Source organism: Colobus angolensis, unplaced genomic scaffold (genome assembly GCF_000951035.1).
Source record: "Colobus angolensis palliatus isolate OR3802 unplaced genomic scaffold, Cang.pa_1.0 Scaffold268, whole genome shotgun sequence".
In the NCBI taxonomy this organism is placed as follows: Eukaryota; Metazoa; Chordata; class Mammalia; order Primates; family Cercopithecidae; genus Colobus; species Colobus angolensis.
The window spans coordinates 5,896,994-5,908,215 of NW_012115910.1; positions in this window are offsets into that span (position 1 = coordinate 5,896,994).

Below are 11,222 nucleotides of genomic sequence, written 5' to 3' on the forward strand. Positions count from 1 at the left end.
AGAATGGTTCATGTACTGAGGAGAAGAGTGTTTATTTTGCAGACATTGGATGAAATGTTCTTTAAATATCTATCAGATCCATTTCTTCTATGTTACAGATTAAGTCCAATGTTTCCTTGTTGATTTTCTGTCTGGAAGATCAGTTCAATTCTGAAAGGGGATGTTGAAGTCTCCAGCTAGTATTGCATCAAGGGCTCTATCTCTCTTTAGCTCTAACAATATTTCTTTTACATATCGGTACTGCTCCAGCATTGAGTGTGTATATATTTACAATTGTTACATCTTCTTGCTAAATTGACCCCTTTATCATTACATATTAATTGACTTTGTCTCTTCTAGTAGTTTTTGTCTTGAAATCTATTTTGTCTTCTATAAGTATAGCTATTTCTGTTGGGTTTTTTGTTTTTTTTGTTTTTTTTTTTTTTGGCTTTCATTGTCTTGGAATATCTTTTTCCATCCTTTTATTTTCAGTTAATGTGTGCCTTTATAGGTGAAGTATGTTTCTTGTAGGCAACAGATGAATGGATATTTTTTTTTCATTTATTTGGACAGTCTATATCTTTCGATTGGAGAGTTAAGTCAATTTACATTTAATGCTATTATTGATAGGTACTTACTTATGCCATTTTGTTATTTGTTTTCTGGTTGTTTTATGATCTTCTCTTCATTCTTTCGTTCATTCCTGTGGTACAGGTGATTTCCTCTGATGATATGATTTAAATTCTTGCTTTTTATTTTTTGTGTATCCGTTGTATGTTTTTCTGGCTTGAGGTTACCAGGAGGCTTGCAAATACTCTTATAAACTATTATTCCAACTACTCTCTTATAAACTATTATTTAAACCCAATAACAACTTACAGCTATTTGCATAAACAAACTAGCAAAAATAAAATGAATATGAACTCTACACTTTAACTTTGTCCCCCTAGTTTTTAATTTTTTGTTCTTTCTATTTATATCTTATTGTTCTGATTATTTCTAGAAAAGTTGTAGTTATTATTTTTGATTGGTTCATCATTTAGTCTTTCTACTTAAGATAACAGTAGTTTACAAACCACAGTTACAGTGTTATGATATTCTGTGTTTTTCTGTTTACTTATTATTATCAATGAGTTTTGTACCTTCAGGTGATTATTTATTGCTCATTAAGGTCCTTTATTATAAATGTACTCCTCTTAACATTTTTTGTAGGACAGATCTAGTATTGATGAAATCCCTCAGCTTCTGTTTGTCTGGGAAGGTCTTCATTTCTCCTGCATGGTTGAATTTTTGCTGGATATACTATTCTATAGCAAAACTTTTTTGTTGTTGTTGTTTTATTTTTGTTTTTTTCCTTCAGCACTTAAATTTATCTTGCCAGTATCTTCTAGCCCTTAAGGTTTCCACAGAAAAGTCTACTGCCAGACATATTGTGTGTTATTTGTTGTGTTTTTTTTTTTTTTCTCTCTAGTTGCTTTTAGGATACTTTCTTTATTCTAGACCTTTGGTACTTTGATTATTAAGTACCTTGAGACAATCTTGTTTGGGTTACATTTACTTGGTGTAGTATAACCTTCTTGTGCTTGGATGTTGATATATTTCTCTAGGTTTGAGAAGTTCCCTGTTATTGTTCTTTTGAATAAAATTTCTACCCCTTTCTCTTTCTCTACCTCCTCTTTAAGTCCGATAACTCTCAGATTTGTCCTTTTGAAGCAATTTGGTAGACCTTGTGAGCATATTTCATTGTTTTTATTCTTACTCCTTTTGTCTCCTCTGAATGTGCATTTTCAAATAGACTGTCTTTAAGCTCACTAATTTTTCTTCTGCTTGATCAATTTTCATATTAAAGGACTCTGATGCATTCTTCAGTATACCAACTGCATCTTTTAGCTCTAAAGTGTCTGCTTAATTCTTTTTAATTATGTCAATATCTTTGTTAAATTTATCTGATAGAATTCTGAATTCCTTCTCTGTGTTATCTTGAATATCTTTGAATTTCTCAGCACAGCGATAGGTTGGTGCAAAAGTAATCTATGTGATCTAGCTGTATCTGCTTTAGGGGCACCCTAAGACTAGTAATGCTGTAGTTCTTGTAGACTCATAGAGGTACCACCTTGATAATCTTGGACATATTCCAGGAGAATTCCCGGAATTGCTTAGCAATCCACAGAATTCTCTTATTTTCCTCCAAACATACATAGCCTCTCTCACTCTCTCTTCTGAGCCACTTGGAGCTGTGGATAGAGTGACATAGGCATTCCTGGGGCCACCACTGCTATGAAGCCAGTACAGACCTGGGTCGATGCCCTGAAACCAACACAACACTTGCTGTCACCCAAAGCCTGCTATAATCACTCCTTGGTTACTGCCTGTGTTCATTCAAGGCCCTGGGGCTCCAGAATCAGCAAGTGGCAAAGCCAGCCAAGCTTGTGTCTTTTCCTTCAGGGTGGCAAGGTCCCCCAGTCCCTGGGTGGGTAGGGAGTCAGGGACTAGAGTCAAAAACCTTAGAAATCTAATTGGTGTTCTATTGTATTGTGGCTGAGCTGACACTCAAACCACAAGACACAGTCCTTCCTTTCCCTTTCCAAAGGCATAGGATCCTTACCTTGTAGCCACCACCAAACCACCCCCAGGCCATGAGAGGTACTACCATACTACCACTGATGTTCTCTTAAAATCCAAGGTCTCTGATTTCACATTGTCATGAATGCTGCCTGTCCTGGGACTCACATTTCAGGGCAGTGGACTTCCCTCTGGCCAAGGGCAGGTCCAGAAATGCTATCTAAGAGTGAAGTCCTGGATGACATTTCTAGACCTGCTTGGTCAAGCTTGGTGTTCTACCTACCTGTGGTGATGCTGGACCTAAGCTGCAAGACAAAATCTCTCCTTCTACTTTTCTCAAGCAGAAGGCTTTTGACCCAGAGCCACCACAGCTGGTAATGTGCTGAGTCTCGCCTGAAGCCAGCAAGTTTCAAAGGATCACCATGGTCTTTGACCTGGGTAACATTTCTGGTTATTCAGGACCCAACAGCTCTTCATTTAGCAGATGATGAATGCTGCCAGGACTGGGTCCTGTCCTTCAAGGCAACGGGTTCCCTTCTGGCCCAGGGTGTGTCTAGAAATGTCACCTGGGAGCCAGGACCTGGAACGGGGGCCTCATGGCTGACCAGTGCCCTATCTTGGTGTGGCTGAGCTGGTATCCTAGATGCAAGATAAAATTCTCCACATTATTCCTTCTCCTCTACTTAAGCAGAGGGAAGAGGTCTCTTTTGGAGCCATGAGCTGTGCAGCCAGTGGTTAGGGAAGGGGTGAGCCAGGACTCACTTGGCCACTGCAGCTTGTGTCTCAATATATCATGTGCACCCCCAGTCCACTGTCACTGGGCCCAGTTCAGCACTAGGACTTGCTTAAGAGTTGAAATCCTTATGACCTAGACTGTCTTTCAAGTTTACTTGCAGACACAGAGAGCTATTGCCCTTAGTGACAGTGAGGTTTGCAGGACTCAACTGTGGACTGCTGGGATCAGTGATTCCCCTCTGTTTAGGGCTGGTTTAAATGCTCCCTGTATGGGCAAGCATCAGTTGAGTTTGGTTTGATTTTCCTTTCTGCTCTAACAGAACAGCACTGAGCTCAACACTTCACAGTTGCCGTGTTCTCCCTCCCCAGTGCTCAGCACCAAGTCGCTGCTGCCAGGGTCAGGGAGGGGGGACCTTGGCAATTTAGAACTGTTTTTCTCTCTCTTCAGTGCCTCTTTCACAATATGAAGTTGAAACCGGGTACTATGAGTGTTCACCTGATTTTTGGTCCTTATGAAGGTACTTTTTATGCAGATAATTGTTAAGTTGGTTTCCTTCCACTTGAGAGGAGTGGTGTACAGTTGGTGGAGCTTTCTCTTCTGCTCTCTTGCTCTGCCTCCTCCCCAGTTAAACTGAAAATTTTTTAGTATCCATGTCTGCATGTAATTATATCATAGTCAATCCTCTTTATGCTGTAAAAGTATAATATTCCTTTATCATAACATTTCACTCACAGCAACTGCTAGAATTTAGCTTTCATTATCTAGACCAATAGCTGTTAACATTATTGTGTATCAGAATCACCTGTAGGGCTTATTAAAAGGCTAAGTGTAGGGCCCCATTCTGAATTTCTGATTCAATAGATAGGATTTGCATTTTTACAAGTTGCCAGTTGATGCTGCTGGTACTGCTTTGAAAATCACAGGTCTGTTTTCCAAGATATTGATAAGTCCTTAGAAATGATTAGTTTTTGTTTAAATTAATTTTACATGTGAAAAATCTGCAGATCAAGGAACAACATGTGGTCAAAAGATTGCTTATATCAGAGTCAAAACTCTCAGATGAGTAATCTTTCTTGGCTCTCCTCCTTCCTCAGGGTGAATTTATTGCATCTCACTCCTTACAGCCCAGCCATGGTTGAGAGTTTTAGTAATTCCCATCTAGTGATTCCTTGACTGTTACCACATTAATTTTCCTTAAGCCCAGATAAACCTTAGTGCTTTCTCCTTACCTTACCAAATTAAACAAGCGCCTTATATTTTATAGCAGTAGAAATCTCAGCTCACAGGCTCGTTTGGAGAAGTTTAACTTTCTCTGGTTATCTCAAGTTCGACTTAATTTCTATTTCAATTCCCCATTCCTTTGTGTGATAAGAACTCCTGCCACCCACTGGCCCTCTTGGTTGCATCTGAGTTCAAAGTGACTAGCATGGTACCAGCACACCGGGGAAGAGGATCTTCTGGATCATTTTTCTACCCCACTGATGCTGAGATTTGCAAAATTCCACCTGTTTCTCATTTGTTGGTGCACACAAGTCATTGCATTACACACATTCTAACCCTTAAGGCTTCTGTCTAATGTTTCTGATCATTTACTGCATTGTCATAATGGGAGAGAAAGCATTGTCCTACCATTCTTGGACTGCAGAAAATTGGGAGGCTACGTCAGGTCCACCTGCATAAACACACTTTACAGCCACCCTTTCTATCCTGGAGTTTTATCAACTCTCTGGTCTATTATTGAGTGTGAGGACACAGCCTTCTTCTGATGGCTGTATTGCTGTCCTAGTCCTCTCACTGGAAGCTCTGTCTTTCTCAGAGATCAAAAGCCATAAGGATTCACATGCAATTTAGGATGTGCAGAGCATTAGCCTTATTCACTATGTGCTTCTATTAAATGTATTTTTTATTTTCCAAGTTCTTCTGTGTCTAGAAACGTCTTTTCTATGCTTTTCTGATGTAACATATTCTGTTTAGGGAAAGAAATGGCATAGAGTCTCCCTGTTTGAACTGGAGTATAGAGAAAGGGATTAAAAAACAGTAACAATAAAAATGAAAATAAGGCCAGGCTCAGTGGCGCACACCTGTAATCCCAGAACTTTGGGAGACTGAGGTAGGAGTTTGAGATTATTTTGGGCAACAAAATGAGACCCCTTTCTCTGCAAAAATAAAAATAAAAAATTAGCCAGGTATGGTGGTGTGTACCTGTAGTACTGGCTACTCTGGAGACTGAGGTAGGAGGACTGCTTGAACCCAGGAGTTCAAGGCTGCAATGAGCCAAGATGAGGCTATTGCACTACAACCTGGGCTACAGAGCAAGACCCTGTCTCTAAAAATAAATAAATAAATACAATATAAATATGTCAGTACATTATCTGTCACAATAACAATCATGGATGGGGAAATGCTGCCCTGCTCATTCTGTACTCTATCCTAGGAGGCTTATTTGTTTCTTTTTCAATGTTTTGTGTTTTTTAGCCCTCTTACCCAGGGAGACAGTCTGGTACATTGTATTGTAAATGCTGAATATAGCCAGAAGAAATGTGAACATTTTGTGTTGGAGTAATAAAAGAAGCTCTTTCCAGGGGAGAAAACATACAGTAGTCCTTAAAGAAACATAGGGTTTCAGCTTCCAAAAGAGAGAAAGTGACAGTTGTCCAGACATTATCCTGACAGCAGCATGATGGCTCAGCTGTAAAAATGTGTGCATTCATGTGAAATAATCTGAGAAATGACTAATGCCCTTCCTCCAGGAGAAAACAGAAGCCCAGGAGAGAAAGTAACTTTCCCAATCTTCCACCAGGGGCCAAAGGGATTAGATACATTATCTCAATTCATGCTGTCCCATACTGCATTTTACTAATCGTCACTGAGCATGTGGATGGGGGACTGGGTTAGCGTACAAGTACTGAAAATGAGGCAAAATAGTTAAATTGTGGAAATGCCTGCTTAAAAATAAAATAAAGAAGAAAAACAAAACAGAATGTCCTTGGTGATCAATTTGTAATGTAGGTGGGAGGAATAGAGTGTTTAAAGTTTAAACCTTGCAGCTCAAATTCTAATACAACCAACAATTGTTGAGGCCCTGATAAATTCTAGGGACTGTATGAAGTGCCTTCATCCCCAGCATTCCCTTTACCTCCTTCACTTGCCCCCAGAGGATGTGCTTTGACCTCCTTCACAGATTTAAAACACTCTAAAGATCAGTGTGGAGGAAAGAGGTAGGGTTGAGCTTTCTGTCCTCTTCATTTTCTTCTAGTTGCCCAACTATTTGAAATAAAATGTTTCTCTTTCTTCTCCAAAGTTTTTCAATTCACAAATCATGCATGGACATTTAAAGATATATAAAAATAAACACATTTATAAAGAAAAACAATCACCTATTATTTACAAGTTTACTATGTAGAGATGGTCATTGCATTACCATATTGTGGTAAATTTTTGCAAGTTTCACTTTATGATAAACTCTATTTAGGTGCATGAATATGCACTTGTATATATGTGCATATGTGTGTGGGTGTATATACATATGGAGAGAGTGAGATTATATGTGTATATATTTTTCTAGTCTTCAGCTGCCCTTAATAAAGTTTTTCTTATTAACGTAAGTATATCTAAATGTAACTTTTACATTTTCTATTTTCGGCCCCTTAATAATAATTGCATTATATACATCTTAAAGTTATCTCATTTTTCCTTCACATTTTATCTAATGCATTTATAACATGATTGTACCAATACTTATCCACTAATATTTTATAACCAGAAGGACTGATGTGTCATGCTGATTTCAAGATTAACAAAATAATTGAATATTTTATGTTTAAAATAGTAAAGCAATATCACAAATAGAAATGACAAAATAGAATATTCAATAAGGTCATTCTTTATACAGCATACAAACCAGACATGATAAGAAATAATCATTTGGTTCCAGAAAAAAATAGCGAGTTTTAATGTAGCAAAGTGTACAACTAAACAGGGCTGAATAACAAATAAACCAGAAAAAAAAAGTTTTTCATTAATATATCTGGTTGTTTAAAAAATATATATCCACACATTTTATAGTATTTCTTAACTCAAAAGACAGAGCTAAGTATTCTTCACCTTGAGTATTTAGTAATAGATTTCTAGTGAGTAGAATACACCAGATAGTATGGGACATCATTGCTGACATTTATCTACAGGAAGACCGTGATTTCTATCTTGGATGAGTTCTTTTTCTCTCTTGAAACACTCACTCTTTGGGGAAGCCAGCTACCATATTACAAGGATATTCAAGCAGCTTTTGTAAAAGACCACACAACAAGTGACTGAAGTTTTATATCAAGTAAGTGACTTCAGATAATTTCAGAATAAAAAATAAATATGCAAAAATAAATTAAATTTCTTTACAGTAGCAACAAAAAATCAGAAAAAGTAAAATAACAATATTATACACAATATCATTGAAATAATTACTTAGAAATACATCTGACACAGAATGTGATGAATATAGTTAAAAATACAAAGCATTCCTGAGAGAAATTACTCAAGGAAAATTTTAAAAAACAGATATAGCATGCTCAGTATCGCTAGAATTAAATTGTGTTTCCCCAATTTGTCCTACAGATTCAACAGACTCCCAATGGAAATTTCAGCAAATATTTTTATACATATTGACAAACAAATTTAAAAACTCATATGAAAATGTAAGTTTTCTAGAAAAAGGGTCCCCAGCCAGTCTGTGGCCTGTTAGTTAGAAACTGAGCCTCACAGAAGGAGGTGAGTGGCAGGTGAGCAAGCATTCCCACCTGAGCTCTGTCTCCCGACAGATCAGCAGCAATATAAGGTTCTCATAGGAGCACAAACCCTACTGTGAACCGCACATGCAAGGCATCTAGGTTGCGTACTCCTTCCGAGAATCTAATGCCTGATCATCTGAGGTAGAACAGTTTCATGCCTAAATCATCCTCCCCAACCTCCTGTTCCACGGACATACTGTCTTCCATTACACCAGTCCCTGGTGCCAAAAAAGTTGGGACACTGCTGATCTAGAATATCCAAATATTGGTAAGATAAACAAGGATGGAATACTAATGCTATCCTATTTGAGACCCACTGTAATCAAGAGAGTGTGGTATTGGTCTAATGACATGTAAACAGATCAATGGAACAGAATAGCCAATAAAGAGACCAAATACATATACATAGCTGATTTTTGACTTACATGAAAGAGTAATTCAAGGAGGAAAAAGTAGTCTTATCAACATATAAAAAAGTCTATATGTTGAAATGAAAAACCCAATTTCAATTGAGTCATGTTCAAAAGTTAATATAAAATTAATCAAAAACAATGTATAAAACATGGAAATATAAAATTACTAGGAGAAAAAATAGAAGAGGCTGGGCACAGTTACTCACACCTGTAATTCCAGGGCTTTGGGAAGCCAAGGCCAGTGGATCACTTGAGGTCAGGAGTTCGAGACCAGCCTGGCCAACATAGTGAAATGCCATTTCTACCAAAAACACAAAAATTAGCCAGGCGTGACGGCATATGACTGTAGTCCCAGCTACTTGGGAGGCTGAGACAGGAAAATCACTTGAACCCAGGAGATGGAGTTTGAAGCAAGTTGAGATTACACCACTGCACTCCAGCCTGGGTGACAGAGCAAGGTTCCATCTCAAAAATAAAAAAAATGAAAAAATAGAAGAAAATCTTTATAACCTCAAGTTAGGAAAAGTATAATCTATAATTTTTATAAAATAGTTGATAAAGTAGACTTTATCAAAACTTATTTTTTTGTGGAAAACACTAATAAGATAATTAAGTCAAGCCACAGATTGAAAAAAAAATCATCTACAAATCATATTCTAAGAAGGAATTTTTATCCTGGATATATAAAAATTCTCTAAATTCAAAAAAGAAAGTAAATAATCCAATAAATATTGGCAAAAGATTTTATCAATTTGCCAAAGAAGATAAATGGGTAGCAAACAAAGTATATGAAAAAATTCTCAATATCAGTAATCATTAGAAAAATTCAAAATGAAAATGAAATGAGATACCACTAAAGACCTGTTAGAACAGCTGAAATTAAAAACTTTGTTCATAGTTACTTTTGGCGGTGTTGTGGAGGCTCAAGAAGCCGCATATACCACTACTGTGATTGTAAAATGATAAAACCTCTTCATAAAATACTTTGCTAGTTTAAAAAAATGTCAAACAGATAACTACCATATAATCCACCTATCACCATCTCAGGTCATCCCTCTGACCAAAAGAAAATGAAAGCATGTTTCTACACAAAAGATTTATATGAAAGTTCATAGCTGCCTAACTTGTACTAATAAAAAGTAACAGATACAACCCAAATATCTTCCACAGAAAAATGTTTTTGTCAACTTCTCATTGAATCATTCTAAAACATTCTAATCAGCAACAAAAAGGAATAAACCAATATTAAGAGGCAAAACTGATCTGGTTACTGTAATAGGATGTACTGTAATAGTGTACTTGATATGCAGGGAAATGTCAATGGCTAAGGAATTATGAAGCTTGATGAGGCAATATAGATGAAAAATAGGTTTTTTGTAGAATGTGGATGAAAGAATCAAAATATTGTGATCAGAAAGCTTATGTTACCCTTTGCAATAGGAAATCATTTCCTTTCTATCAGTTTTCAGGTGTAAGTCAGAGCCAGAGTCCATAAATAAAAAAAATCTATGTTTCTTTGTCAAAAGATCCTACAAAATCATTGCAAATATTTAAAATAAATATTATACCTGTCCTTCTAAAAAAGGATCTGACTCTTTCCGAGCTAAAAATACCTGAATAAAGCAAGCTGATTAGACTTTTTAAGGACTGGTGGGTATGGGGTTTCAGCTAACATTAATGCAACGAAACCTTCATAGTCATATAGCTAGGGTAGGAAATCATGGAGGCCATACGATACAGTGATAGATGAAATAACTGCAGACCCACCAGATGGTCAATATCTTGTCCCTGGGTATATAATTAAGATAAATACACTGAAGATACAGTAGAGAGTATCTTCAAATTGTCACCCTGATCCCTCTAATCAGAACTATAAAAATGGAAATATGTGTTAGTTTCCTGGGGTGGTTGTAGCAAATTACACAAACTAGGTGGCTTTAAACAACAGAAATTTATTCTCTCACATTTGTTGAGACCAAAAGTCTGAAATTTGGGTTGGTTTTTCCTGGAGGCTCTGAAGAAAAGCTATCCTATGCCTCTCTCCTGGCTTCTGGTAGTTGCTAACAATCCTTGTAGACATATCACTCCAACTCTGCCTTCATCATCACGTGGTCTCCTGTGTGTGTGTCTCTGTCTCCATTTTTATTCTTATAGGGATACCAATCTTGGATTAGGGCTCAGCTTAACCCAGTATAACCTCATCTTAACTTTAGTAATGACATCTGCAGACAATGTTTCCATGTAAGGTCACATTCTGAAATTCTGTGGACATGAATTTTGGAAGGATGCTGTCCACCCAGTACAAAAAAAGCTAAATGGAAGTACCTGAAGCTACCACTCACATTCATCCAGCACAGAGAAAATCAGTAGCTATATTGTATTTCAAGAGTGATTGTAGAAGTTAGTGCCATGATTGAAGACCTAAAACAGGATTTGGCAAACAATGTTCCATGCGCCAAATCTGTTCCACTGCTTCTTTTTGGAAACAAAATTTTATTGGAATATGGCCACAGTCATTAGTCTGTGCATTATTTATAGCTGCAGAGTTGAGAAGTCGTGACAGAGACCTTATGACCTATATAGCCTATGGTTATTATCTGGTCGTCTGCAGGAAAGTTTGCCAACCTGACTTAAAGGATGTAGTATCGGTGCTTAGCATAATATCTCACTCCATTTTACCTCTGTGGCTTCTGCTAAAACTGGGGGAATTGTATCAGAAGAAGGTGGATTATTGTTTTTTTTTTTTTTTTT